Source organism: Pristiophorus japonicus, chromosome 8, assembly GCF_044704955.1.
Source record: "Pristiophorus japonicus isolate sPriJap1 chromosome 8, sPriJap1.hap1, whole genome shotgun sequence".
Lineage (NCBI taxonomy): Eukaryota > Metazoa > Chordata > Chondrichthyes > Pristiophoridae > Pristiophorus > Pristiophorus japonicus.
In genome coordinates this window covers 67,780,996-67,808,878 of record NC_091984.1, presented here as the reverse complement: position 1 = coordinate 67,808,878, position 27,883 = coordinate 67,780,996, and the positions used below count along the sequence as shown (strand labels likewise).

General features: G+C 44.5%; 1 protein-coding gene and 1 pseudogene across 4 annotated transcripts in view; one reads left to right on the top strand and one right to left on the bottom strand.

Annotated features, from left to right (window-relative positions):
- Nucleotides 1–27,883, bottom strand: part of agbl4 (AGBL carboxypeptidase 4) — a 1,656,729-nt gene that overhangs the window by 967,330 nt on the left and 661,516 nt on the right. The window lies entirely within an intron of this gene.
- Nucleotides 27,370–27,488, top strand: LOC139269807 (5S ribosomal RNA; annotated as a pseudogene).

Here is a 27,883-nt window from a genome sequence, read left to right as displayed (position 1 = left end):
CCAGCCTTGTTCACCCTGGAGCCATGTCTCCGTGATGCCAATTATATCATATTCATTAATTGCTGCCTGTGCAATCAATTTGTCCACCTTATTATGAATACTCCTCGCATTGAGGCAGAGAGCCTTCAGGCTTGTCTTTTTAACACACTTTGCCCCTTTAGAATTTTGCTGTAATGTGGCCCTTTTTGATTTTTGCCTTGGGTTTCTCTGCCTTCCACTTTTATTTTTCCTCTTTCTATCTTTTGCTTCTGCCCCCATTCTACTTCCCTCTGTCTCCCTGCATAGGGTCCCACCCCCCTGCCATATTAGTCTGGAGCCCTGTCAATCAAATAAGCCAAACAAGGAACAAACAAACAGTTGAGTAATCACTACTGGTCAGGTGACATTTATAGAACAGTCATGTATTTACCATTGACCAGTGAAATTGCTAGAAAATTATGAAACAATCATATGATTACCCACATTTCTGCCCTCACCCCTTCCCCTCCCTCACAGAGCCATAATAGGGTTCCCCTTGTCCTCAATTTCCACCCCACGAGCCTCCACATTCAACAGATTATCCTCCACCATTTCTGCCATCTCCAGCGCAATGTCACCACCAAACACTTCTTCCCCTCCCTTCCCCTTTCAGCATTCCAAAGAGACCATTCCCTCAATGACATCCTGATCTGCTCTCATATCACCCCCAATACCCACTCCCCTTCCCATGGCACCTTCCCATGCAAGTACAGGAGATGCAAGATCTGCCCTTTCACCTCCTCCCTTCCTACCGTCCAGGGCCCCAAACACTCCTTCCAGGTGAAACATTGATTTACTTGTACTTCTTTCAATTTAATATATTGTAGTCGCTGCTCACAATGCGGTCTCATCTACACTGGGGAAACCAAATGCAGATTGGGTGATCGCTTTGCTGAACACATCCATTCAATCCAGAGGCGTAACCCTGAGCTTCCGGTCACTGGGCATTTTAATTCTCCATCCCACTCCCATTATGATCTTGGCCTCCTACACTGTTCCAATGAAGCTCAATGAAAACTCGAGGGACAGCACCTCAACTTTCAATTAGGCACTTTACAAGCTTCCGGACACATCGAGTTCAACAATTTCAGGTCATAACCACTGCACCCAATTTTTCAGACAGCAGTTGCTGGTAATGATTCTGTCGTTGCCATTTGTCGCTCCTCTAGACCCATAGTTTGTTTCTTTACTTGTCCCATTACCATCAATTATCAAAACATCAATTTTATTTAAATTAATATAGGTGAATGAAGGATTGGAATGCAACCTTGTAATGGAATTACATTGCTTATTTCAAGTTATTTTACAATGAATGTTCTTATGAATTAATAATGTGGGCTTGATTGACAGTTTTTCTGTCCACAAGATCAATATTTTATGTGTGAAAATAAAAAAAACATACTTCCCGGAAGTAACATTCCTAGTGCAGTAACAGTTTATGCTCAGCAATAGTCCATTGTATACGAGATAAAATTGGAAGGAAAATCTCCACTGGCCAATCTCACATAGATCTCAATGGATAGTTTCTGAACAGAATTAGTGAAGGTGTGGGAGCAGATTATCTAGCACGGAGGACATGTTTTATGAAGAGATTTAAAAAAGAGAAAAGGTCAAAAATACCTTAAATAAGAATATGTCACCACTGACATATATTATATGTGCAAAGTACCATAACCAACACTGAAGAGGCATTCTCTTGCTGCGATTTTCCCTACCTCAGCAGGTCCATGGTGAGTGATGTCGCTGCTTGCTCCAGCCCGGCTTCAGTCATAACTTTCCGATAACTGGGCTTGTTAAGCCCACCCAGCTCGGGTCTGATGACATAATTTGATGACACGTCATCAGCCGGTTTCCCTAAAGGGACCATGCGCACATTTATTTTGACATTTGTGCTGTCAGTGTTCTACAGTATTGAGGTGCTGCAAACACTGACAAGGACTGTGCAGAGATGCACGGCTGTATCTAGCCACTCCCAAAACTCCCTCCATATGCTTATGTTGAAAGTGGAATTGGGGTTGTGTTCACTGGTACCACAGGCGGATGGTTTGATCCTGGATATCATGGCCAGAAAGGGGCTGTCTGGGTTGCCTCCTTTCTTTCGCTTCCATCTCTTCTGCTTCCTTCATTTCTGCTTCCTCCTCTTCCTCCCTCTACGAGCAGCTTGTCCTCTTTGCTGCCTCTGTGCCATTTCCATGTGATGCTGAAGTCCAAGGGGAACTGCAACTAGAACCCCCTGGGAGCAAGTTCTGTTCATAGAGGCTTTCCCTTAAAAGCCAAAGCCTTGCAAACATCTAGCAACACTCCCTGCACTCCCTCCATACTTTAACATCTTTTTAAATGTATTGTGCCAAGCCACTACTCCAATAAAATGTAAAGAAATCAGTCCAAAAACAAAAATGTAAATTGACCTGAAAGTTGTGTGTCTCTTTAAGAAGTGCTGGCAGAGTCTCTGTTGTACCGCTACACATATATTCTTCCATGCATGGTTTGCAGATGACTGTATGGAGAGCGGCGACGTCGAAAATCACAGATTGTGCATCAATTTAGGTATTGCACGCAGATTGATGTCATGATCTGGATCCTTTAAATATGTGCAGCGAGCGCAGGTAATGGCAGCGCTGCTGGCCTGCCCAAAATGGCGGGCGCCACATTCTACGCTGGAAGCAGATGGAAGTGTGGTGGCCGCAATTTTTTCTTCCAAACCGGCCTTAACAGCTGGCGCTAAAGGTCTATATTTCGCGATCGAGATTGTTACTTAAATTTGAGAACACGATCTTACTCCAGGCTGGATTATTACAATCTAATCCCTTTTTAAAAAATGTAACAAAAAAGGTATCACTAAAAACAACAGAGTAAATTCTAGTAATAGTGGTAGTGCAATGAAAGGGTTAATTAGGATAAACTCTGGGTTATACATAGGACAGGTGAAGAAGTTTATCATTCCTAAATGTATTTCTCATCTATTTATACCAAATTAGTTTTTGAAAGTGTATTTCAAGCTCTACTGATTTTGAGGCTCAGTGACTTGGTAGTCATTAAATTTTCACAAATGATCTTCTGTAGTATTATTCTTTTGGTATCACATTTTAAATTTTCAGAAAGAAGCAATTATGTTGTCACAAAGACATACTTTGACAAACTGGGAATTAATCAGAAAGATTTCACGAGTGCCAAAAAATGGAATGTTTTCCATCTTTGCCTCATAAGACTCAGCAGTTCTACCCTTGCAGTCAATGATAAGCATACTTGATTGAATTTTTTGAGGAGGTAACAAGGAGGGTCGACGAGGGCAGTGCATTTGATGTAGTCTACATGGATTTTAACAAGGCTTTTAACAAAGTTCCACATGGCAGGCTGATCAAAAAAATAAAAGCCCTTAGGATCCAAAGGAGAGTGGCAAATTCGATCCAAAATTGGCTCAGTGGCAGGAAGCAAAGGATTATGGTTGACAGGTGTCTTTGCGACTGGAAGACTGTTTCCAGTGGGGTTCCACAGGGCTCATGTACAGTAGACATCTCAAGTCGCTGGAGAAATACCACCAACAATGTCTCCGGAAGATCCTGCAAATCTCCTGGGAGAACAGATGCACCAACGTTAGCGTCCTCGACCAGGCCAACATCCGCAGCATTGAAGCACTGACCACACTTGATCAGCTCCACTGGGCAGGCCATATTGTTCGCATGCCAGACACGAGACTCCCAAAGCAAGCGCTCTACTCAGAACTCCTTCATGGCAAACGAGCCAAAGGTGGGCAGAGGAAACGTTACAAGGACACCCTCAACGCCTCCCTGATAAAGTGCAACATCCCCACTGACACCTGGGAGTCCCTGGCCAAAGACCGCCCTAAGTAAAGGAAGTGCATCTGGGAGGGTGTTGAGCACCTTGAGTCTCATCGCCGAGAGCATGCAGAAATCAAGCGCAGGCAGCAGAAAGAGCATGCGGCAAACCAGTCCCACCCACCTTTTCCTCACCGACTATCTGTCCTACCTGTGACAGGGACTGTGGTTCTCGTATTGGACTGTTCAGCCACCTAAGGACTCATTTTTAGAGTGGAAGCAAGTCTTCCTCGATTCCGAGGGACTGCCTATGATGATGATGGCAGAGCTCAGTGCTCGGTCCCTTGCTTTATGAAGTATATATTAATGATTCAGACTTAAATGCAGAGGGTATGATAAAGAAATTTGCAGATGATACAAAATTTGGCCGTGTGGTTGACAGTGAGAGGGAAAGCTTCAGACTGCAGTAATATGTCGATGGACTGGTCAGTTGGACAGAAAAGTGGAAAATAGAAATCAATCCGGAGAAGTGTAAGGTAATGCATTTGTGGAGGTGCAACAAGACAAGTGAGTACACAATAAATGGGAGGATACTGAGAGATATGGAGGAACATATGGAGTGACCTTGGAGTGTATGTCACAGATGCTTAAAGGTAGCAGGACAGGCTGATAAGGTAGTTAAAAAGGCATACGGAATGCTTTCCTTTATTAGCCGAGGCATAAAATATAAGAGCAAGAAAGTTATGCTAGAACTGTGTACAACACTAATTAGGCCACAGCTTGAGTACTGCGTTCGTCGAGGAGGCCAGCGGGGGGCAGCGTTGTCAGAGAGGCAGCGTGGGGAGGCCTATAAAGGCCCAGCGTTCGTCGAGGAAGCCAGCGGGGAGCAGCGTTGTCGGAGAGGCAGTGTGGGGAGGCCGAAAAGGCCCAGCATTTGTCGAGGAGTCCAGTTGGTATAGCTGAAGCAGGGTGAGAAGGCAAAAAGAAGTAGAAAGAAATCGAAAGGTGATGTCTCAGCCAAGAGGGTAAGTGATTGGCTGGTGATTGGTAAGTAGTTTTTCTTTTTCTTTTCTTTATCAGTAAGTAATCTTTTAGCATTGTTGTTGCCAAATTAAGCTAATCTAAGGGTTAAGTCATGGCAGGAGAGCTCGGACATGCTCCTTCTGTAATATGTGGGAAGTCAGGGACGCTTGACGACATATGCGGGAAGTGCATCCACCTGCAGCACCTGACAGACTGCATTGTGGCACTGGAGCTGCAGGTGGATTTACTCTGGAGCAGCCACGATGCTGATAATGACGTGAATAGCACGTTTAGTGAGTTGGCCACACCGCAGGAAAAGGGTACACAACCAGATAGGGTATGGGTGACTAACAGGAAGAGCAGTGGAAGGAAGGTAGTGCAGGGGTCCCCTGTGGTCATCCCCCTGCAAAACAGATACACCGCTTTGAGTACTGTTGAGGGGGATGACTCATCAGAGGAGAGCAGCAGCAGGCAAGTTCATGGCACCATGGGTGGCTCTGCTGCACAGGAGGGCAGGAAAAAGAGTGGGAGAGTGATCGTGATAGGGGATTCTATTGTAAGGGGAATAGATAGACATTTCTGCAGCTGCAATCGAGACTCCAGGATGGTATGTTGCCTCCCTGGTGCAAGGGTCAAGGATGTCTCGGAGCGGGTGCAGGACATTTTGAAGAGGGAGGGTGAACAGCCAGTTGTCGTGGTGCATATAGGTACCAACGATATAGGTAAAAAATGGGATGAGGTCCTACAAGACAAAATTAGAGAGCTAGGAGCTAAATTAAAAAGTAGGACCTCAAAAGTAGTAATCTCAGTGTTGCTACCAGTGCCATGTACAATTCAGAGTAGGAATCGCAGGATAGCCCAGATGAATTCGTGGCTTGAGGAGTGGTTCCGAAGGGAGGGATTCAAATTCCTGGGACATTGGAACCGGTTCTGGGAGAGGTGGGACCAATACAAACCGGACGGTCTGTATCTGGGCAGGTCTGGAACCAATGTCCTAGGGGGAGTGCTGTTGAGGAGGGGTTAAACTAATATGGCAGGGGGTTGGGAACCTATGCATGGGAGACAGAGGGAAGTAGAATGGGGGTAGAAGCAAAAGATAGAAAGAAGAAAAGTAAAAGTGGAGGGCAGAGAAACCCAAGGCAAAAAGCAAAAAAGGCCACATTACAGCAAAATTCTAAAGGGGAAAAGGGTGTTAATAAGACAAGCCTGAAGGCTCTGTGCCTCAATGTGAGGAGTATTAGGAATAAGGTGGACAAATTAACTGCACAGATAGCAGTTAATGGATACGATGTAATTGGCATCACAGAGACATGGCTCCAGGGTGACCAAGGCTGGGAACTCAACATCCAGGGGTATTCAATATTTAGGAAGGATAGACAAAAAGGAAAAGGAGGTGGGGTGTTGTTGCTGGTTAAAGAGGAAATTAATGCAATAGTAAGGAAGGACATTAGCTTGGATGATGTGGAATCTGTATGGGTGGAGCTATGGAATACCAAAGGGCAGAAAACGCTAGTGGGAGTTGTGTACAGACCACCAAACAGTAGTCGTGAGGTTGGGGACAACATCAAACAAGAAATTAGGGATGCGTGCAATAAAGGTACAACAGTTATCATGGGCGACTTTAATCTACATATTGATTGGGCTAATCAAACTGGTAGCAATGTGGTGGAGGAGGATTTCCTGGAGTGTATTAGGGATGGTTTCCTAGACCAATATGTTGAGGAACCAACTAAAGGGCTGGCCATCCTGGACTGCGTGATGTGTAATGAGAAAGAACTAATTAACAATCTTGTTGTGCGAGGCCCCTTGGGGAAGAGTGACCATAATATGGTAGAATTCTTTATTAAGATGGAGAGTGACACAGTTAATTCAGAGACGAGGGTCTTGAACTTAAGGGAAGGTAACTTTGATGGTATGAGACGTGAAGTGGCTGGAATAGACTGGCGAATGATACTTAAGGGGTTGACGGTGAATAGGCAATGGCAAACATTTAAAGATCACATGGATGAACTTCAACAATTGTACATCCCTGTCTGGAGTAAAAATAAAACGGGGAAGGTGGCTTAACCGTGGCTAACAAGGGAAATTAAGGATAGTGTTAAAGCCAAGGAAGAGGCATATAAATTGGCCAGAAAAAGCAGCAAACGTGAGGACTGGGAGAATTTTGTAATACAGCAAAGGTTTAATTAGGAGGGGAAAAATAGAGTATGAGAGGAAGCTTGCTGGGAACATAAAAACTGACTGCAAAAGCTTCTATAGATGTGTGAAGAGAAAAAGATTAGTGAAAACAAACGTAGGTCCCTTGCAGTCAGATTCAGTTGAATTTATAATGGGGAACAAAGAAATGGCGGATCAGTTAAACAAATACTTTGGTTTTGTCTTCACGAAGGAAGACACAAATAACGTTCCGGAAATACTAGGGGACCATGGGTCTCGTGGGAAGGAGGAACTGAAGAAAATCCTTATTAGGCGGGAGATTGCGTTAGGGAAATTGATGGGACTGAAGGCCAATAAATCCCCGGGGCTTGATAGTCTGCATCCCAGAGTACTTAAGGAAATAGCCCTAGAAATAGTGGATGCTTTGGTGATCATTTTCCAACAATCTATCAACTCTGGATCGGTTCCTATGGACTGGAGGTTAGCTAATGTAACACTCCTTTTTAAGAAAGGAGGGAGAGAGAAGTTAGCCTGACATCAGTAGTGGGGAAAATGTTGGAATCAATTATTAAAGATGAAATAGCAGTACATTTGGAAAGCAGTGACGGGATCAGTCCAAGTCAGCATGGATTTATGAAAGGGAAATCCTGCTTGACAAATCTTCTAGAATTTTTTCAGGATGTAACTGGTAGAGTGGACAAGGGAGAACCAGTGGATGTGGTGTATTTGGACTTTCAAACGGCTTTTGACAAGGTCCCACACAAGATATTGGTGTCCAAAATTAAAGCACATGGTATTGGGGTAATGTACTGACGTGGATACAAAACTCGTTGGCAGATAGGAAGCAGAGAGTCGGGATAAACGGGTCCTTTTCAGAATGGCAGGCAGTGACTAGTGGGGTGCCGTAGGGCTCAGTGCTGGGACCCCAGCTATTTACAATATACATTTGGATGAGGGAATTGAGTGTAATATCTTCAAGTTTGCAGATGACACTAAGCTGGTTGGCGGTGTGAGCTGTGAGGAGGACACTAAAAGGCTGCAGGGTGACTTGGACAGGTTAGATGAGTGGGCAAAAGCATGGCAGGTGCAATATAATGTGGATAAGTGTGAGGTTATCCACTTTGGTGGCAAGAACACAAAGGCAGAATATTATCTGAATGGCGGTATATTTGGAAAAGGGGAGGTGCAACGAGACCTGGGTGTCATGGTACATCAGTCATTGAAAGCTGGCATGCAGGTACAGCAGGCGGTGAAGAAGGCGAATTGTATGTTGCCCTTCATAGCTAGGGGATTTGAGTATAGGAGCAGGGAGGTCTTACTGCAGTTGTACAGGGCCTTAGTGAAGCTTCACCTGGAATATTGTGTTCAGTTTTGGTCTCCTAATCTGAGAAGGACTTTCTTGCTATTGAGGGAGTGCAGCAAAGGTTCACCAGACTGATTCCTGGGATGGCTGGACTGATATATGAGGAGAGACTGGATCGACTGGGCCTGTATTCACTGGAGTTTAGAAGGATGAGAGGGGATCTGATAGAAACATATAAAATTCTGATGGGACTGGACAGGTTAGATGCAGGAAGAATGTTCCCGATGTTGGGGATGTCCAGGACCAGGGGACATGGTCTAAGGATAAGGGGTAAGCCATTTAGGACTGAGATGAGGAGACACTTCTTCACTCAGAGAGTTGTTAACCTGTGGAATTCCCTACCGCAGAGAGTTGTTGATGCCATTTCATTGGATATATTCAAGAGGGAGCTAGATATGGCCCTTACGGCTAAAGGGATCAAGGGGTATGGAGAAAAAGCAGGAAAGGGGTACTGAGGTGAATGATCAGCCATGATCTTATTGAATGGTGGTGCAGGCTCGAAGGGCCGAATGGCCTACTCCTGCACCAATTTTCTATGTTTCTATGTTTCAATGTTTACTGTTCTGGTCACCACATTACAGGAAAGATGCAATTGCACTGGAGAGGAAACAGAGGAGATTTACAAGGATGTTGCGAGGACTGGAAAATTTTAGCTATGAGAAAAGATTGCATAGGCTGGAGTTGTTTTCTTTGGTACAGAGGAGGCTGAGGGGAGATTTAATTGAGGTATATAAAATTATAAGGAGTCTAGATAGAGTGGATAGGAAGGACCTACTTCCCTTAGCAGAAGGGTCAATAACCGGGGGAATAGATTTTAAATAGTTGGTAGATGGATTAGAGGGGAGTTGAGGAAAATAATTTTCAGCCAAAAGGTGTTGGGGGTCTGGAACTCACAGCCTGAAAGGCTGGTAAAGGCAGAAACGCTCATCACATTTAAAAAGTACCTGGATATGCACTTAAAGAGCCGTGACCTACAGGGCTATGGACCTAGTGCTGAAAGGTGGGATTATGCTGGGTAGCTCTTTTTCGACTGCCACAGACAGAATGGGCCAAATGGCCTCCTTCTGTGTCGTAATTCTTCTATAATTCTGTGAGGTGTCGTAATTCTTCTATAATTCTATGATTTTTCTATGATACACGAAGATGGGGTTGTCGTAGTACTTCCGTTGTTAGTTACAATGCTTGAACAGGTGGAATATTGTTGTTTTAAAATGTCGCTGATGTTACTGCCCGTTTTAAGATGCTAGACAAAGGTGCCTTCCTGAAAGTTTCATATCTCAGTGCTCACATTAAGAATTTGAACAGTCAATACATTGCTGGACTATAATTGTGTCAACAATGCAGTCCAAGCTATAACCTCAGAGGAGGAATCTCAAATGCACCAGGTATATTTCCTAGAGTTTCAAACATTTCATTGACAAAGTTTATATTACTGATGCTTGGATGGTATGTTCACTAAAGGCTGGACAACAGCAATTAATTTCATGTACTTCTCTTTGAATCATTAACATAAATCACACTTCTCTGCATGGTGCCCCTCCAATAACACCACCGCAACAAAAAATTGAGTTTAACACAACCATTTACTTGCTATAAAAACAGTAAGTTCTGGAAATACTCAGCAGGTGACGCAGCATAGAATCATAGAAAAATTACAACACAGAAGGACACATCGTGTCCATGTTGGTCGAAAAAGAGCTTCGCAGCCTAATCCCAACTTCCAGCTCTAGGTCCGTAGCCCTGTAGGTCACGGCTCTTTAAGTGCATATCCAAGTACTTTTTAAATGTGATGAGGGTTTCTGCCTCTACCACCCTTTCAGACAGTGAGCTCCAGTCCCCCATCACCCTCTGGATGAAATAATTTTTCCGCATCTCCCCCTAATCCTTCTACCAACTACAAGGGACCGAGCACTGAGCCCTATGGAACCCCACTGTGTTAAGTATGGAAGAACGCCACAAGACTGAGTACTGTGAGCTAAAATCGATGAGACCTTAGTCTCTTTAATACAACTCCAGAGTGCCTAAGCAGCATGGCAGACAACCTTTTATACTCCCTTGCACGAAGTGTGTAGGTGACCCTTGGGCCTCCAACAGTTGCACCCTCTGGTGGCAAATCTTACACAGTTACAATGTTTCCATACATAACATCACTCTCCACCCACCACCCCCCCCCCGACCGCCCCCAAAGTCTTTGATACAAATTATTTACAAGTTGAGACGATCCGGGGCCTTACACTCCCTGGTTGATCATCTGAGTTCAAACTCTGGCATGGGTGAGTTGGTCGGATCATTGCTGCACTGCGGCGCGGCAGGTTTGGCAGGATTGTTGGGAATGGTGGGTTCATCCTCTTGATTGACAGTGAGGTCGATTGCTGGTTGGGTGTGTATTGGTGGATCGATGATGGTGATGTCCTCTTCAGGTTGTTCCTGGTTGTCGGTGAACCGCAATTTGGTCTGATCCAAATGCTTTCTGCACGTTTGTCCATTCAATAGTTTGACTATAAAAACTCTATTCCCCTCCAAGACAGTGCCAGCAACGCATTTAGGACCATGACCGTAATTCAAGACAAACACAGGGTCGTTAACATCAATGTCACGCGATACAACCGTGCGATCGTGGGACATGTTTTACTGGCGACGCGGGGTTTCCGCATGATCACTTAGATCCAGGTGGACTAAGGAGAGTCTGGTTTTGAGCGCTCTCTTCATTAACAATGCTGCAGGGGGAACCACAGTGAGTGAATGGGGTCGCGTCCGGTAGCTGAGCAGAACCCAAGATAAGCGGGTCTGCAAGAAGCCTTCCGTCACACGTTTCAAGCTCTGCTTGATAGTTTGGATGGCCGTTTCCACTTGACCGTTGGGTGTGGGCTTAAATGGGGCAGACCTGACATGCTTGATGCCATTACGAGTAATAAACTCGTTGAATTCCGAGCTGGTGAAACACAGAACATTGTCACTGACAAGGGCGTCGGGCAAGCTACGGATGGTGAACATAGCCCGGAGGCTTTCAATGGTGGCAGTGGATGTGCTGGATGACATGATTACGCATTCAATCCATTTAGAGTAAGTGTCCACTACAACTAAAAACATCTTTCTGAGAAAGGGGCCAGCAAAATCTACGTGGATCCTGGACCATGGTTTGGAGGGCCACAGACTCAATGGAGCTTCCCTTGGTGCATTGCTCAGTTGTGAGCACGTGTTGCACTGGTGTACGCATGACTCTAAGTCCGAGTCAATGCCGGGCCACCACACATGCGACCTGGCTATAGCCTTCATCATGACTATGCTTGGGTGGGTATTGTGTAGGTCGCGTATAAAGGTTTCCCTGCCTTTTTTTTGGCAAAACCACGCGATTACCCCATAAGAGACAATCCGACTGGATGGACATTTCATCTTTGCGTCGGTGAAACGGCTTAATTTCATCATGACTATGCTTGGGTGGGTATTGTGTAGGTCGCGTATAAAGGTTTCCCTGCCTTTTTTTTGGCAAAACCACACGATTACCCCATAAGAGACAATCCGACTGGATGGACATTTCATCTTTGCGTCGGTGAAACGGCTTAATTTCATCTTGCATTTCCCTGGGAACGGCCGACCAGCTCCCATTGAGGATGCAACTTTTTACAAGTGATAGTACAGGATCCTGGCTGGTCCAGGTCCTGATCTGGCGAGCAGTGACGGGTGACCTCTTGCTCTCAAAAGCATCCATGACCAGAAGCAAGTCTGCGGGCTTTGCCATTTCCACCCCGGTAGTGGGCAATGGTAGCTGACTGAGGATATCAGTACAATTCTCCGTGCCTGGTCTGTGGTGGATAACATAGTCATAGGCGGACAATGTTAGTGCCCATCTTTGGATGCGGAATGAAGCATTGGTGTTTATACCTTTGCTTTCTGAAAATAGCGAAATGAGCAGTTTGTGGTCGGTTTCAAGCTCAAACCGAAGTCCAAATAGGTATTGATGCATTTTCTTAACCCCATATACACAGGCAAATGCCTCTTTCTTGACCATACTGTCGGCTCTTTCAGCATTAGACAGACTTCTTGACGCGTATGCAACCGATTGAAGTTTGCCCGATACATTAGTTTGCTGTACCACACAGCCAACCCCATATGAAGATGCATCACAAGCTAGCACTAATCATTTACACGGGTCATACAGTACAAGTAACGTATTAGAACAAAATAGGTTTCTGGCCTTCTCAAAGACTGTCTCTTGAGATTTACCCCAAACCCAGTCATCACCCTTACGTAGCAACATGTGCAATGGTTCCAGAAAAGTGCATAACCTGGGTAGAAAGTGAAAAAATAGTTGAGGAGTCCCAGGAGCAAACGCAGCTCCATCACATTCTATGGTCTGGTTGCATTCTGGGGCCTGATAGTCTGCATCCCAGAGTACTTAAGGAAGTGGCCCTAGAAATAGTGGGTGCATTGGTGGTAATTTTCCAACAGTCTATCGACACTGGATCAGTTCCTATGGACTGGAAGGTAGCTAATGTAACACTACTTTTTAAAAAAGGAGGGAGAGAGAAAACGGGTAATTATAGACCGGCTAGCCTGACATCAGTTGTGGGGAAAATATTGGAATCAATTATTAAGGATGAAATACCAGTGCATTTGGAAAGCAGTGACAGGATCGGACCAAGTCAGCATGGATTTATGAAAGGGAAATCATGCTTGATGAATCTTCTGGAATTTTTTGAGGATGTAACTAGTAGAGTGGACAAGGAAGAACCAGTGGATGTGGTGTATTTGGACTTTCAAAAGGCTTTTGACAAGGTCCCACACAAGAGATTGGTGTGCAAAATTAAAGCACATGGTATTGGGGGTAATGTACTGACGTGTATAGAGAACTGGTTGGCAGACAGGAAGCAGAGAGTCGGGATAAACGGGTCCTTTTCAGAATGGCAGGCAGTGACTAGTGGAGTGCTGCAGGGCTCAGTGCTGGCACCCCAGCTCTTTACAATATACATTAACGATTTGGATGATAGAATTGAGTGTAATATCTCCAAGTTTGCAGATGACACTAAACTGGGTGGCGGAGTGAGCTGTGAGGGGCCGCTAAGAGGCTGCAGGGTGACTTAGACAGGTTAGGTGAATGGGCAAATGCATGGCAGATGCAGTATAATGTGGATAAATGTGAGGTTATCCACTTTGGGGGCAAAAACACGAAGACAGAATATTATCTGAATGGCGGCAGATTAGGAAAAGGGAAGGTGCAACGAGACCTGGTTATCATGGTTCATCAGTCATTGAAGGTTGGCATGCAGGTACAACAGGTGGTGAAGAAGGCAAATGGTATGTTGGCCTTCATAGCTAGGGGATTTGAGTACAGGAGCAGGGAGGTCTTACTGCAGTTGTACAGGGCCTTAGTGAGGCCTCACCTGGAATATTGTGTTAAGTTTTGGTCTCCTAATCTGAGGATGGATCTTCTTGCTATTGAGGGAGTGCAGCGAAGGTTCACCAGAATGATTCCCAGGATAGCTGGACTGTCATATGAGGAGAGACTGGATCAACTGGGCCTTTCTTCACTGGAGTTTAGAAGGATGAGAGGGGATCTCATAGAAACGTATAAAATTCTGACGGGGCTGGACAGGTTAGATGCGGGAAAAATGTTTCCAATGTTGGGGAAGTCCAGAACCAGGGGACATAGCCTTAGGATAAGGGGTAGGCCATTTACGACTGAGATGAGGAGAAACTTCTTCACTCAGAGAGTTATTAACCTGTAGAATTCCCTGCCGCAGAGAGTTGTTGATGTCAGTTCATTGGATATATTCAAGAGGGAGTTAGATATGGCCCTTACGGCTAAGGGGATCAAGGGGTATGGAGAGAAAGCAGGAAAGGGGTACTGAGGGAATGATCAGCCATAATCTTATTGAATGGCAGTGGAGGCCCAAAGGGCTGAATGGCCTACTCCTGCACCTATTTTCTATGTTTCTATGTTTCTATGTTTCTTGATGGCCTCTGTCTTTGAGTCCGTGTGTCTGATGCCGTCTGTCGCAATCTTTCTCCCAAACAATTCGAACTCTGGTGCCAGGAAAATACACTTGGAGCATTTCAGCCTAAGTCTCACTCTGTCTAGTCGATTTAGAACCTCTTCCAGGTTGTGCAGGTCTTCGGCAGTGTTATGACCAGTGATCAGGATGTCGTCTTGAAACACAACGGTGCGTGGAACAGATTTCAGCAGACTCTCCATGTTTCTCTGGAAAATGGCTGCAGCCGAGCGAATCCCAAAAGGGCACCTGTGGTATATAAACAGTCCTTTGTGCGTGTTGATGCACGTCAATCTTTTCGAAGATTCAGGCAGCTCCTGTGTCATGTCGGCGGAGATTAGGTCCAACTTGGTGAACGACTTCCCCCCTGCTAACGTTGCGAACAGGTCATCCGCCTTGGATAGCAGGTGCTGATCCTGTAACAAAACTCTGTTGATCGTTACCTTGTAGTCACCGCGGATTCTGACCGTGCCATCGCTTTTCAACACCGAAACAATTGGACTGGCCCACTCGTTGAACTCGACTGGCGATATGATTCCCTCTCATTGAAGTCTGTCCAGTTCGATCTCGACTTTCTCCCTCATCATATATGGAACCACTCGAGCCTTGTGATGAGCGGTCCTTGCATCGGGGACTAGATGGATCTGCACCTTGGCACCTGTGAAGTTGCCTGGTTCAAACAGCGACGGAAACTTGCTCAGCACTTGGGCGCACGAGGCATCATCCACTGAAGATAGTGCTTTGATATCGTCCCAGTTCCATCGAATCTTTCCCAGCCAGCTTCTGCCGAATAGCGTTGGGCCAACGCCTGGTACAATCCACAGTGATAAATCATGCACAGCTCCATCGTACGATACCTTAACTGCCGACTGCCAATGACTGGTATGAGCTCTTTGGTGTAGGTGCGCAGCTTTGTCTGAATCGGGCTCAGATTGGGCCATTGTGCCTTGTTGCCCCTCAGTTTCTCAAAAGCCTTCTGGTTCATAATTGACTGACACGCCCCCGTGTCCAACTCCATTGATACTCGAATACCATTCAATTTAACTTTCAGCATAATCGGAAGGCTCTTGGTGGTGAAGGAGTGTACCCCATACACTTCTTCCTCGGGTTGAGTTGTTTCTCTTGTTTGTTCTGCGTGATCCGTGCCGGAACGATCATCCTCTGCCGACTCTGCCACGAGGTGAGTCGCAGCACTCTTGCACATTCGCTGGAGGTACCCCATTGTTTCACAGCCTTTGCACATGTAGTGCTTGAATCAACATTGATGGGCTCGATGATTACCCCCACAGTGCCAACATGGTGCTAATGGATTTGCATTCACGCCCAATGGCGGACTCTGAGTCATCTTAGATCTTGCAGCTGCAGAACTGTAGGTCCTGCCATATACAGTTCTGCCTGCGAGCGACGTTATTTTGTGACAGTACTTGCCGGTGAGCTTCGATGCTGGGAAGATATCTGTCTAGTATTATCACTTGTGGATATGAATGCCTGGGCTATCATGATGGCCTTGCTCAGGTCTCAGGATTCGGCGGGCAGCAGCTTGCGAAGAATGACTTCGTGGCCGGTGCAATGCAAAAAAAGTCCTGCAGCGTTTCCCCCAAAAATCCAGCAAATTCGCAAGTTCCTGCAAGGCACCTCAGGTCGGTGACATAACCCGCCAAGTCCTGGCCCTCGGAGCGGTGGTACGTGTAGAAGCGATACCATTAAGACGCTCTCCTTCGGCTTGAGGTGTTTACGAACCAGCGTACACAACTCCGTATATATCTTCTCCATTGGTTTCTCCGGTGCTAGCAGATTCTGATGAGGCCATATATTGGGGAGCCAAACGGTGAGGAGAATCACCCTGCGCTTGATCACTGTATCGTCCCCATCCAGCTTGTTGGCCACGAAGTACTTGTCGAGACGCTCAACAAAGACTTCCCAATCATTACCCTCTACAAATCTCTCTAAAATACCAAAGGCAGCCATGACCGCGTGAAAGTTCGTCATCTGTTACTCGTCGCCAATTGTTAAGTATGGACGAACTTCACAAGACTGAGTACAATGAGCTAAAACTGATGTGACCTTGGTCTCTTTAATACAACTCAAGACTGCCTACATAGCATGGCAGGCAATCTTTCATACTCCCTTGCATAAGGTATGCAGATTACCCTTGGGCCTCCAACAGTTGCGCCCTCTGGTGGCAAGTCTTACACAGTTAACATAGAAACATAGAAAATAGGTGCAGGAATAGGCCATTCAGCCCTTCGAGCCTGCACCACCATTCAATAAGATCATGGCTGATCATTCACCTCAGTACCCCTTTCCGGCTTTCTCTCTATACCTCTTGATCCCTTTAGCCGTAAGGGCCATAATCTAACTCCCTCTTGAATATATCCAATGAACTGGCATCAACAACTCTCTGCGGTAGGGAATTCCACAGGTTAACAACTCTCTGAGTGAAGAAGTTTCTCCTCAGCTCAGTCCTAAATGGCTTACCTCTTATCCTTAGACTGTGTCCCCTGGTTCTGGACTTCCCCAACATTGGGAACATTCTTCCTGCATCTAACCTGTCCAGTCCCATCAGAATTTTATATGTTTCTATGAGATCCCCTCTCATCCTTCTAACCTCCAGTGAATAAAGGCCCAGTCGATCCAGTCTCTCCTCATATATCAGTCCAGCCATCCTGGGAATCAGTCTGGTGAACCTTCGCTGCACTCCCTCAATAGCAAGAACGTCCTTACTCAGATTAGGAGACCAAAACTGAACACAATATTCCAGGTGAGGCCTCACCAAGGCCCTGTACAACTGCAGTAAGACCTCCCTGCTCCTATACTCAAATCCTCTAGCTATGAAGGCCAACATACCATTTGCCTTCTTCACCGCCTGCTGTACCTACATGCCAACTTTCAATGACTGATGTACCATGACACCCAGGTCTCGTTGCACCTCCCCTTTTCCTAATATGCCGCCATTCAGATAATATTCTGCCTTCATGTTTTTGTCCCCAAAGTGGATAACCTCACATTTATCCACATTATACTGCATCTGCCATGCATTTTCCCACTCACCTAACCTGTCCAAGTCACCCTGCAGCCTCTTAGCGTCCTCCTCACAGCTCACACTGCCACCCAGTTGAGTATCATCTGCAAACTTGGGGATATTACACTCATTTCCTTCATCCAAATCATTAATGTATATTCTGAATAGCTGGGGTGCCAGCACTGAGCCCTGAGGCACCACACTAGTCACTGCCTGCCATTCTGAAAAGGACCCGTTTATCCCGACTCTCTGCTTCCTGTCTGTCAACCAGTTCTCTATCCACGTCAGTACATTACCCCCAATACCATGTGCTTTAATTTTGCACATCAATCTTTCGTGTGGGACCTTGTCAAAAGCCTTTTGATGTCCAAATACACCACATCCACTAGTTCTCCCTTGTCCACTCTACTAGTTACATCTTCAAAAAATTCCAGAAGATTTGTCAAGCATGATTTCCCTTTCAAAAATCCATGTTGACTTGGACCGATCCTGTCACTGGTTTCCAAATGCGCTGTTATTTCATCTTTAATAATTGATTCCAATATTTTCCCCACTACTGATGTCAGTTTAACCGGTCAATAATTACCCATTTCTCTCTCCCTTTTAAAAAAAAAAGTGGTGTTACATTAGCTACCATCCAGTCCATAGGAACTGATTCAGAGTCGATAGACTGTTGGAAAATGATCACCAATGCATCCACTATTTCTAGGAGCACTTCCTTAAGTACTCTGAGATGCAGACTATCAGGCCCTGGGGATTTATCGGCCTTCAATCCCATCAATTTCCCCAACACAATTTCCCGCCTAATAAGGATATCCTTCAGTTCCTCCTTCTCACTAGACCCTCGGTCCCCTAGTACTTCCGGAAGGTTATTTGTGTCTTCCTTCGTGAAGACAGAACCCAAAGTATTTGTTCAACTGGTCTGCCATTTCTTTATTCCCCATTATAAATTCACCTGAATCTGACTGCAAGGGACCTACCTTTGTCTTCACTAATCTTTTTCTCTTCACATATCTATAGAAGCTTTTACAGTCAGTTTTTATGTTCCCAGCAAGCTTCCTCTCATACTCTATTTTCCCCCTCCTAATTAAACCCTTTGTCCTCCTCTGCTGAATTCTAAATTTCTCCCAGTCCTCAGGTTTGCTGCTTTTTCTGGCCAATTTATATGCCTCTTCCTTGGATTTAACACTATCCTTAATTTCGCTTGTTCGCTACAGTTGAGCCACCTTCCCCATTTTATTTTTACTCCAGACAGGGATGTACAATTGTTGAAATTCATCCATGTGATCTTTAATTGTTTGCCATTGCCTCTCCACCGTCAACCTTTTAAGTATCATTCGCCAGTCCATTCCAGCAAATTCACGCCTCATACCTCATACTTAAGTTCAGGACCCTAGTCTCTGAATTAACTGTGTCACTCTCCATCTTAATAAAGAATTCTACCATATTATGGTCACTCTACCCCAAGGGGCCTCGCACAACAAGATTGTTAATTAGTCCTTTCTCATTATACATCACCCAGTCCAGGATGGCCAGCCCTCTAGTTGGCTCCTCGACATATTGGTCTCGAAAACTATCCCTAATACACTCCAGGAAATCCTCCTCCATTGTATTGTTACCAGTTTGAATTAGTCCAATCTATATGTAGATTAAAGTCGCCCATGATAACTGCTGTACCTTTATTGCACGCATCCCTGATTTCTTGTTTGATGCTGTCCCCAACCTCACTACTACTGTTTGGTGGTCTGTACACAACTCCCACTAGCATTTTCTGCCCTTTGGTATTCCACAGCTCCACCCATACCGATTCCACATCATCCAAGCTAATGTCCTTCCTTACTATTGCGATAATTTCCTCGTTAATCAGCAACGCTACCCTACCTCCTTTTCCTTTCTGTCTATCCTTCCTGAATGTTGAATACCCCTGGATGTTGAGTTCCCAGCCTTGATCACCCTGGAGCCATGTCTCCGTGATGCCAATGATATCATATTCATTAATTGCTGCCTGTGCAGTTAATTCGTCCACCTTATTACGAATACTCCTCGCATTGAGGCACAGAGCCTTCAGGCTTGTCTTTTTAACACACTTTGCCCTTTTAGAATTTTTCTGCAATGTGGCCCTTTTTGATTTTTGCCCTGGGTTTCTCTGCCCTCCACTTTTACTTTTTTTTTCTATCTTTTGCTTCTGCCCCCATTCTACTTCCCTCTGTCTCCTTGCATAGGTTCTTATCCCCCTGCCATATTAGTTTAACCTCTCCCCAACAGCACTAGCAAACACTCCCCCTAGGACATTGGTTCAGGTCCTGCCCAGGTGCAGACCATCCGGTTTGTACTGGTCCCACCTCCCCCAGAACCGGTTCCAATGTCCCAGAAATTTGAATCCCTCCCTTCTGCACCACTCCTCAAGCCACGTATTCATCTGAGCTATCCTGCGATTCCTACTTTGACTAGCACGTGGCACTGGTAGAAATCCTGAGATTACTACCTCTGAGGTCCTACTTTTTAATTTAACTCCTAGCTCCCTAAATTTAGCTTGTTAGACCTCATCCCATTTTTTTATCTATATCATTGGTACTTCTATGCACCATGACAACTGGCTGTTCACCTTTACAGTTACAATGTTTACATACATAACACACTGGAAACAGCCTTTCAGTCGCAAAACATCCATCAACCATTACCCTTTGCTTCCTGCCACTGAGCCAATTTTGGATCCAATTTGTCACTCTCCCTTAGATCCTATGGACTTTTACTTTTTTGATCAGCCTACCATGTGAGACCTTGTCAAAAGCCTTGCTAAAATCCATGCCGACTACATCAAATGCACTACCCTCATCAACACTCCTTGTTACCTCCTCAAAAAATTAAATCAAGTTAGTCAGACATGACCTTCCCTTAACAAATCCATGCTGACTCGCCTTGATTAATCATTGTCTTTCGAAATGAAGGTTTATACTGTCCCTCAGAATTGATTCCAATAATCTGCGCACCACTGAGGTTTGACTAACTGGCCTGTAATTACTTGGTTTATCCCTTCCTCCATTTTTAAACAATGGTACAACATTAGCAGTTCCACAATCCTCTGGCACCACTCATGTAGCCAGGAAGGATTGGAAAATGATAGTCAGAGCCTCTGCAATTTCCTCCCTTGCTTCTTTTAATAACCGCGGATATATTTCATTCAGTCCTGGCGATTTATCTATTTTCAAAGATGCTAAAACGCTTAATACTTCCTCTCTTACTATGTTTATCCCATCCAATATTTCACTCTCTTCCTCCTTAACTTCAACATTGGCGTCATCCTCCTCTTTTATGAAGACAGCTGTAAAGTATTAATGAAGTACCTTACCCACATCCTCCGCCTCCACACATAGGTTACCATTTAAGTCCCTAATAGGCCCTACTCTTTTCTTAGTTATCCTCTTGCTCTTTATATAATTATAAAGCATCTTTGGGTTTTCTTTTATTCTTTTATTATACCCTCATGCCCTCTCTTTGCTTTCCTAATTTCCTTTTTAATTTCACCTACACTTTCTATACTCTTCTAGGCTTTCTACAATATTGAGCTCTCGATATCTGATATAAGCTTCCCTTTATTGTCTTATCCTACCCTGTATGCACCTTGTCATCCAGGGGGTTCTCAATTTGGCAGTTCTATCCTTTTTCTTTGTGGGAACATGTTTACCCTGAACCCCTTGTATCTCCCTCTTGAATGCCTCCCACTGCTCTGACACTGATTTATCTTCAAGTAGCTGTTTCCAGTCCACTTTGCTAAATCACTTCTCAACCTCGTAAAATTGGCCTTGGCCCTAATTTAGAACCTTTACTCCTGTTTTTTCTTTGTCCTTATCCATAACTATGCTAAAACTAACTGAATTATGATCTGAAGAGAGAGAAACAGAGTTAACCTTTCAGGTCATAACATTTATTTGCTATATCTGCAGTAGCTGACAACAGAAAAGTTTCTTCTGTGTTTACCCTAATAGCTCAAAATGTATTTTCAGCTTCAACTTTACATTGGTTGAAGGCAATTTCTCAGCCACTGTGTCAAGCAGAAAAAATACTCATAAGGCCAACCCTGGATAAAAAAAACTTGCAGGTCCTATCAGCTGATCATCGAACACCAAAGACAGCAGCTTTGAAAAAACCTGTTGCTCATGCTGTTTCTTCACTCTGGCTAAAGGAAAAGACATCGTGGGCAGGGCTAAAAGTCACAAGAACTATGCGACTATTTTTCTTAAACTGATTATTCTTGCAATTTCACTCCTGGATACATATCTAATGTGCTGAATTTCTAACCTGTACTTAGGAATATCTAAATAACGAAAAGCAATCTTCATTCTCTCTGGACTTCATCCATTTATTTACTAAAATTAATAATCTTACTTAAAAAAATTATCACATTTTCTGCGTGTAACTATTATATCTAACCAGATAATTTTTAAAATATATTGAAAGATATGGGTGTGCTGTCTTTCCATAAAAGTAAACTGGTACTGCAATATGTCATCAACTTCAACAAAGCTCTGTAATTTCTTTTGATTCTTTGACATTTTCATGGTGCTTTAATCTTGTATATTTTTCTGTTTTCAGTTTCAAAGTGCTATCTGTCATGGTAAATAGTCTTGGTGATCAAGAAAGATCTTTTCTATTGTGAGAAAGCCCTCAGAACAAACTGCTATCTGATTTGTGTATGCACTCTAAAATTAGAGCATGACACAGGACATCCACTTTTAAACAATTTTACTTGTAGTTATTAGCCATGCAAATAACTCAATAATGCATGATCTTTTACAATAATAAAATTATACCATTGGAATTTTTACCAAGCTATGAAATTTCAAAATGAATTGTGAGAAAAGAGCAGAGAAATTTAACAGTGTATCGTATTTTTTCATTTAGAGATCACTGATTCGTGAGATAGGGAGTAAATGTTGAGAATCATTATCTCCACCCCTCCCTATAGCTTGTCCTTGGAAGCATGTCCATAATTTATTTCCCTAGAAGAAATTTACCACAAACTCATTAAGTCTCCCTGCTGATGGACTAACCGCAGTAAAAACCCAAGATTATTTTACCTGGTTGGAATCACATTTTGATAGCAGCAGCAACGCCACAAAAAAATCTAACCTCCTTCAATTTGTGCTGAGGGTCAATAATCCCATTTCTGCAATACCCCTGGTGTACCAGAATAAGCAACAGTAATGAAATATGACACCAGCTCACAGCACAGACAAAGTTATCCAAAACAAAATTTCATATGATCAATCAAAGGGTGCTGGTCGGGTACAAGATGCAGTAGATCAGAGTCAGGTTGCATGTACTTCATCAATGTGAGAAAGTGCATTGGAATTTTGGTATTTGCTCTCTGTATAGTAGGTTTCTGGTGTCACTTAAGAGATTTGTTCGTAGTTACAATGCACGGCTGAAATAGAGATCAGTGCATCTAACAAAGCACTTGAATATGATACATTGGCAATATAAAATTCTTCAGAATATCCTACAGGAATGTTCAAATATCACTATAAAATTGTAATTTAGTTTCATAAAGGCACCTTACAGGGTGTTCCACTGAATGCATCTTAAATGCAGTAAATCGATTTTTTATTAATTCATTTATTAATAAAGGTACAACTAAGCATGACTGAGATACTTCATAATTCTCAACAAAAATATATCCCAATGAGAAGGAAAGACTGTAAGAGAAGGGATAACCATCCATGGCTGACTAAGGAAATAAGGGCTGGTATCAAATTGAAAACAAGAGCATACAATGTGGCCAAGATTAGTGGGAGGCCAGAGGATTGGGAAACGTTTAAAAGCCACCAAAGAACGACTAAAAAAATGATAGAGAGGGAAGATAGATTATGAAAGTAAACTAGCACGACATATAAAAACAGATAGTAAGAGTTTCTACTGGGTACATAAAAAGGAAAAGATTGTGTAAAGTAAATGTTGGTCCCCTAGAAGATGAGACTGGGGAATTAATAATCATAGACGGTCCCTCGAACGAGGATGACTTGCTTCCACAAGAGTTCACAGATGTTTCAATGAAGGACGCGATGTTCCAATCCTGAACAATTGAGGGGATGGAAGATGCCTGTGCATGGATTTTTTTTACGCGTGGTGACCATTGCACATCAGCCTCCACACGGGCTCGACAGAGCGAGGGCTTTATCCAGTGGCAAGGGTTGAACCAGTATGACTGGAGACCTGCTCTGCTGCACGGACCTAGTGTGGGCAGGCCCGTGCTACCCCTGGGCCCTCGGCTCTTCTGGGCCCCGTACCTTCATTCGCCGCACCTTCGCCATGATGGTGTTCTCACACAGGTCGGAGTGGCGCACGATGTTCCAGGGCCTGGCGCTCCAGCTCTAATTATAGCGCCGACTTGCGGTGGTGTTCTCACGCAGGTCGGGGCGGCCCACAATGTTCCAGGGTCCGGCGCTCCAGTTCTATTTATAGCCCCGACCTGCGGTGGTGTTCTCACACAGGTCGGGGTGGCCCACGACCTGACTGTGTCTTGCTGTTGAAGGTCTAGGATGCCCCATCCCGGAAGAAAGTCTTGGATCGCAAATAGCTGACACTGAGGCGGAGGATGGAGAGCTTGTCCAGGCTCGAGGTCATATCTTCGGCGAAAGGTAGCAGACCGGCCAGGCGGTCCAATTCTGAGTTTAACCTGTCCCAGTGCCTCTTGGAAGGGTTGGATTTGACTCCATTGGCCAGCATAAGCCTACAAAGCAACATTAGGTGCTCCACCGCCACAACACCACCACGACACACGCAGCCTGCACAACCTCAGCCCTTTCATCTAAGCACGCACTTTAAGCAGGTTACAGAAATAAACAGGTCAGATCGCATAAAGGTTCAACAGGTCAGGTCGCATAAAGGCTAACTAAAGAAATAAAGGACGGTATCCAATTAAAAACAAAGGCATACAAAGTGGCCAAAATTAGTGGGAGGGCAGAAGATTGGGAAGCTTTTAAAAGCCAGCAAAGAATGACTAAAAAAATGATTAAGAAAGGGAAGTAGACTATGAAAGTAAACGAGCACAAAATATAAAAACAGATAGCAAGAGTTTCGATAGGTATATAAAAAGGATAAGAGTGGCTAAAGTAAATGTTGGTCCCTTAGAGGATGTGACCAGGGAATTAGTAATAGGGAACATGGAGATGGCAGAAACTCTGAACAAATATTTTGTATCAGTCTTTACGGTGGAGGACACAAACAATATCCCAACAGTGGATAGTCAAGGGGCTATAGGGGGAGAGGAACTTAACACTGAAGGGGGAATTAAAGAGTTAAACACGTTTTATATTAGTAAGGCAAAAGCACAATCTGCTTATGTTGCAAATTATCAGCCTGGTTTTAAGAAAGGGAAATCGTGTTAGACAATTTTGCTGGAGTTCTTTGAGGATGTAACGAGCTGGGTGGATAAGGTGGAATCAGTGGATGTGGTGTATTTGGATTTCCAGAAGGCATTCGATAAGGTGCCACATAAAAGGTTACTGCATAAGATAAACGTTCACGGGTTTGAGGATAATATATTAGCATGGATTGAGGATTGGCTAACTAACAGAAAACAGAGAGTCGGGATAAACGGGTCATTTTCCGGTTGGCAAATAGAAACTAGTGGGGTGCCGCAGGGATCGGTGCAGGTGCCTCAACTATTTACAATCTATATTAATGACTTGGATGAAGGGACCGAGTGTAATTTAGCCAAGTTTGCTGATGATACAAAGATCGGTGGGAAAACAAACTGTGAGGAGGACACACAAAATCTGCAAAGGGATATAGACAGGCCAAGTGAATGGGCAAAGGTTTGGCAGATGGATTACAATGTGGGGAATTGTGAGGTTATCCACTTTGGCAGACAAAATAGCTAAGCAAATTATAATTTAAATGGAGAAAAATTGTGACGTGCTGTAGTACAGAGAGACCTGGGGGTCCTTGTGCATGAAACACAAAAAGTTAGTATGCAGGTACAGCAAGTAATCAGGAAGGCAAATGGAATGTCGGCCATTATTGCAAGGGGGATAGAGTATAAATGCAGAGACGTCCTGCTACAACTGTACAGGGTATTGGTGAGGCCACACCTAGAGTACAGTTTTAGTCTCCGTATTTAAGGAAGGATATACTTGCATTGGAGGCTGTTCAGAGAAGGTTCAGTAGGTTGATTCCGGAGATGAGGGGGTTGACTTATGAAGTTAGGTTGAGTAGGTTGGGCCTATACTCATTGGAGTTCAGAAGAATGAGATGTGATCTTATCGAAACATATAAGATAATGAAGGGGCTCGACAAGGTGGATGGAGAGAGAATATTTCCACTCACAGGGAAACTAAAACTAGGGGGCATAGTCTCAGAATAAGGGGCCGCCCATTTAAAACTGAGATGAGGAGGAATTTCTTCACTCAGAGGGTTGTAAATCCGTGGAATTCTCTGACTCAGAGAGCTGTGGAGGCTGGGTCATTGAATATATTTAAGACGGAGATAGACAGATTTTTGAGCATTAAGGGAATAAAGGGTTATGGGGAGTTGGCAGGGAAGTGGAGCTGAGTCCATGATTAGAACTGCCATGATCTTATTAAATGTTCTTAGGTAACTAAACAGGATCATTTCAACAAATTACATTTATGTTGGCCCATTAAACATCCCTAACAGCTTCACAGAGCAGAAGCAGATGCTAAGCAATAGTACAAGAATTCGGGGAGATGGTCAAAAACATAGACAAAGAGATTTGAGGAGGCTTTTGTAGATAAAGATAACAGAAGCAAGAATGGAGTTTGGTGAGAAAATTCCAGAGTGTAGCGTGGAAACAGTTACAGCATCAATGATGAGAAAGAGGGAGGGAAGTTACATAGGAGGATAGATTCGGAACAACAGCGAGTACAAATTGGAACATAAGAACATAAGAAATAGGAGCAGGAGTAGGCCATACGGCCCCTCGAGCCTGCTCCGCCATTCAATAAGGTCATGGCTGATCATCGATCTCAACACTTTTCTGCCCAATCTCCATATGCCTTGATTCCCCGAGACTCCAAATATCTATCTATCTTAGCCTTGAATATATTCAGAGATTCAGCATCCACAGCCCTCTGGGGCAGAGAATTCCAAAGATTCACAATCCCCTGAGTGAAAAAGTTCCTCCTCATCTCTGCCTTAAATTGCCCACCCCTTATCCTGAGATTGTGCCCCCTAGTTCTAGGCACTCCAGCCAGAGGAAGCAATCTCTCAGCATCTACCCTGTCTGTCATGTATCCTACATGGTTACTGCTTGTACTGTTACAAGGTGTGCCACCAGAGGGCACTGCAGTGGGAGACTTGTAGGTTACCTGTACAGATGTGCCGGGCCTAGTATAAAAGGCAGCCCACCATGTGTGATCCTCACTCTGGAGCTACATTAAATGGACTAAGGTCACTACAGTTCAAGTACAACACATTGCCTCGTGGAGTCATTATCAGAGCATCTGAAGACATAACAATTGGCGATGAGATTACGGACCTGCATGCGAAAATGGCTAACTTTGGTACGTTGTAGCAGTTCGCCGATGGTGATGATTGGGATGCCTTTGTGGAGAGGCTCGACCATTTCTTCACAGCAAACGACCTGGCAGGTGACAATCCGGTCACACTGGCTGATAAGCGCAGAGCTATTCTGCTAACCAGTTGTGGGCCCACCATCTATGGCCTCGTCAGGGACTTAATGGCACCAGTGAAGACAACGACCAAGACGTACTAGGAGCTTGTAACGCTGATCCAAGAACAACTCAAGCCCAAAGAGAGCATCCTCACAGCCAGACACCGGTTTTATACACACCGACGGCCCGAAGGCGAAGAAATCACGAAATATGCTGCAGACCTCAGGAGGCTGGCGACACCATGTGATTTCGGCGACCACCTCACCGAAGCACTCTGGGATATCTTTATCATCAGAATCGGTCATGTGGGCCTTCTTCATAAGCTACTATCTGCGGATACCACAGTCACACTGTAGAAGGTCATTTCCGTGAGCCAAGCATTCATGATTACGGCCACACTAGTCTGAAAATGCCTGATCTTGTCTGATCTTGGAAGCTAAGCAGGGTCAGGCCTGGTTAGTACTTGGATGGGAGACTGCCTGGGAATACCAGGTGCAGTAGGTCTTCTCCAAAAGAGTTTCATGCACAAGGTCCCTCTGCACCACAGCATATTGTAATTTCTCCCCATTCAAATAATATTCCCTTTCCACACAAGAGATTAATGTGCAAAGTTAAAGCACATGGGATTGGGGGTAGTGTGCTGACATGGATTGAGAACTGGTTGTCCGACAGGGAGTAAATGGGGACTTTTCAGAATGGCAGGCAGTGACGAGTGGGGTACCGCAAGGTTCTGTGCTGGGGCCGCAGCTGTTTACACTGTACATTAATGATTTAGACGAGGGGATTAAATGTAGTATCTCCAAATTTGCGGATGACACTAAGTTGGGTGGCAGTGTGAGCTGCAAGGAGGATGCTATGAGGCTGCAGAGGGACTTGGATTGGATAGGTTAGGTGAGATG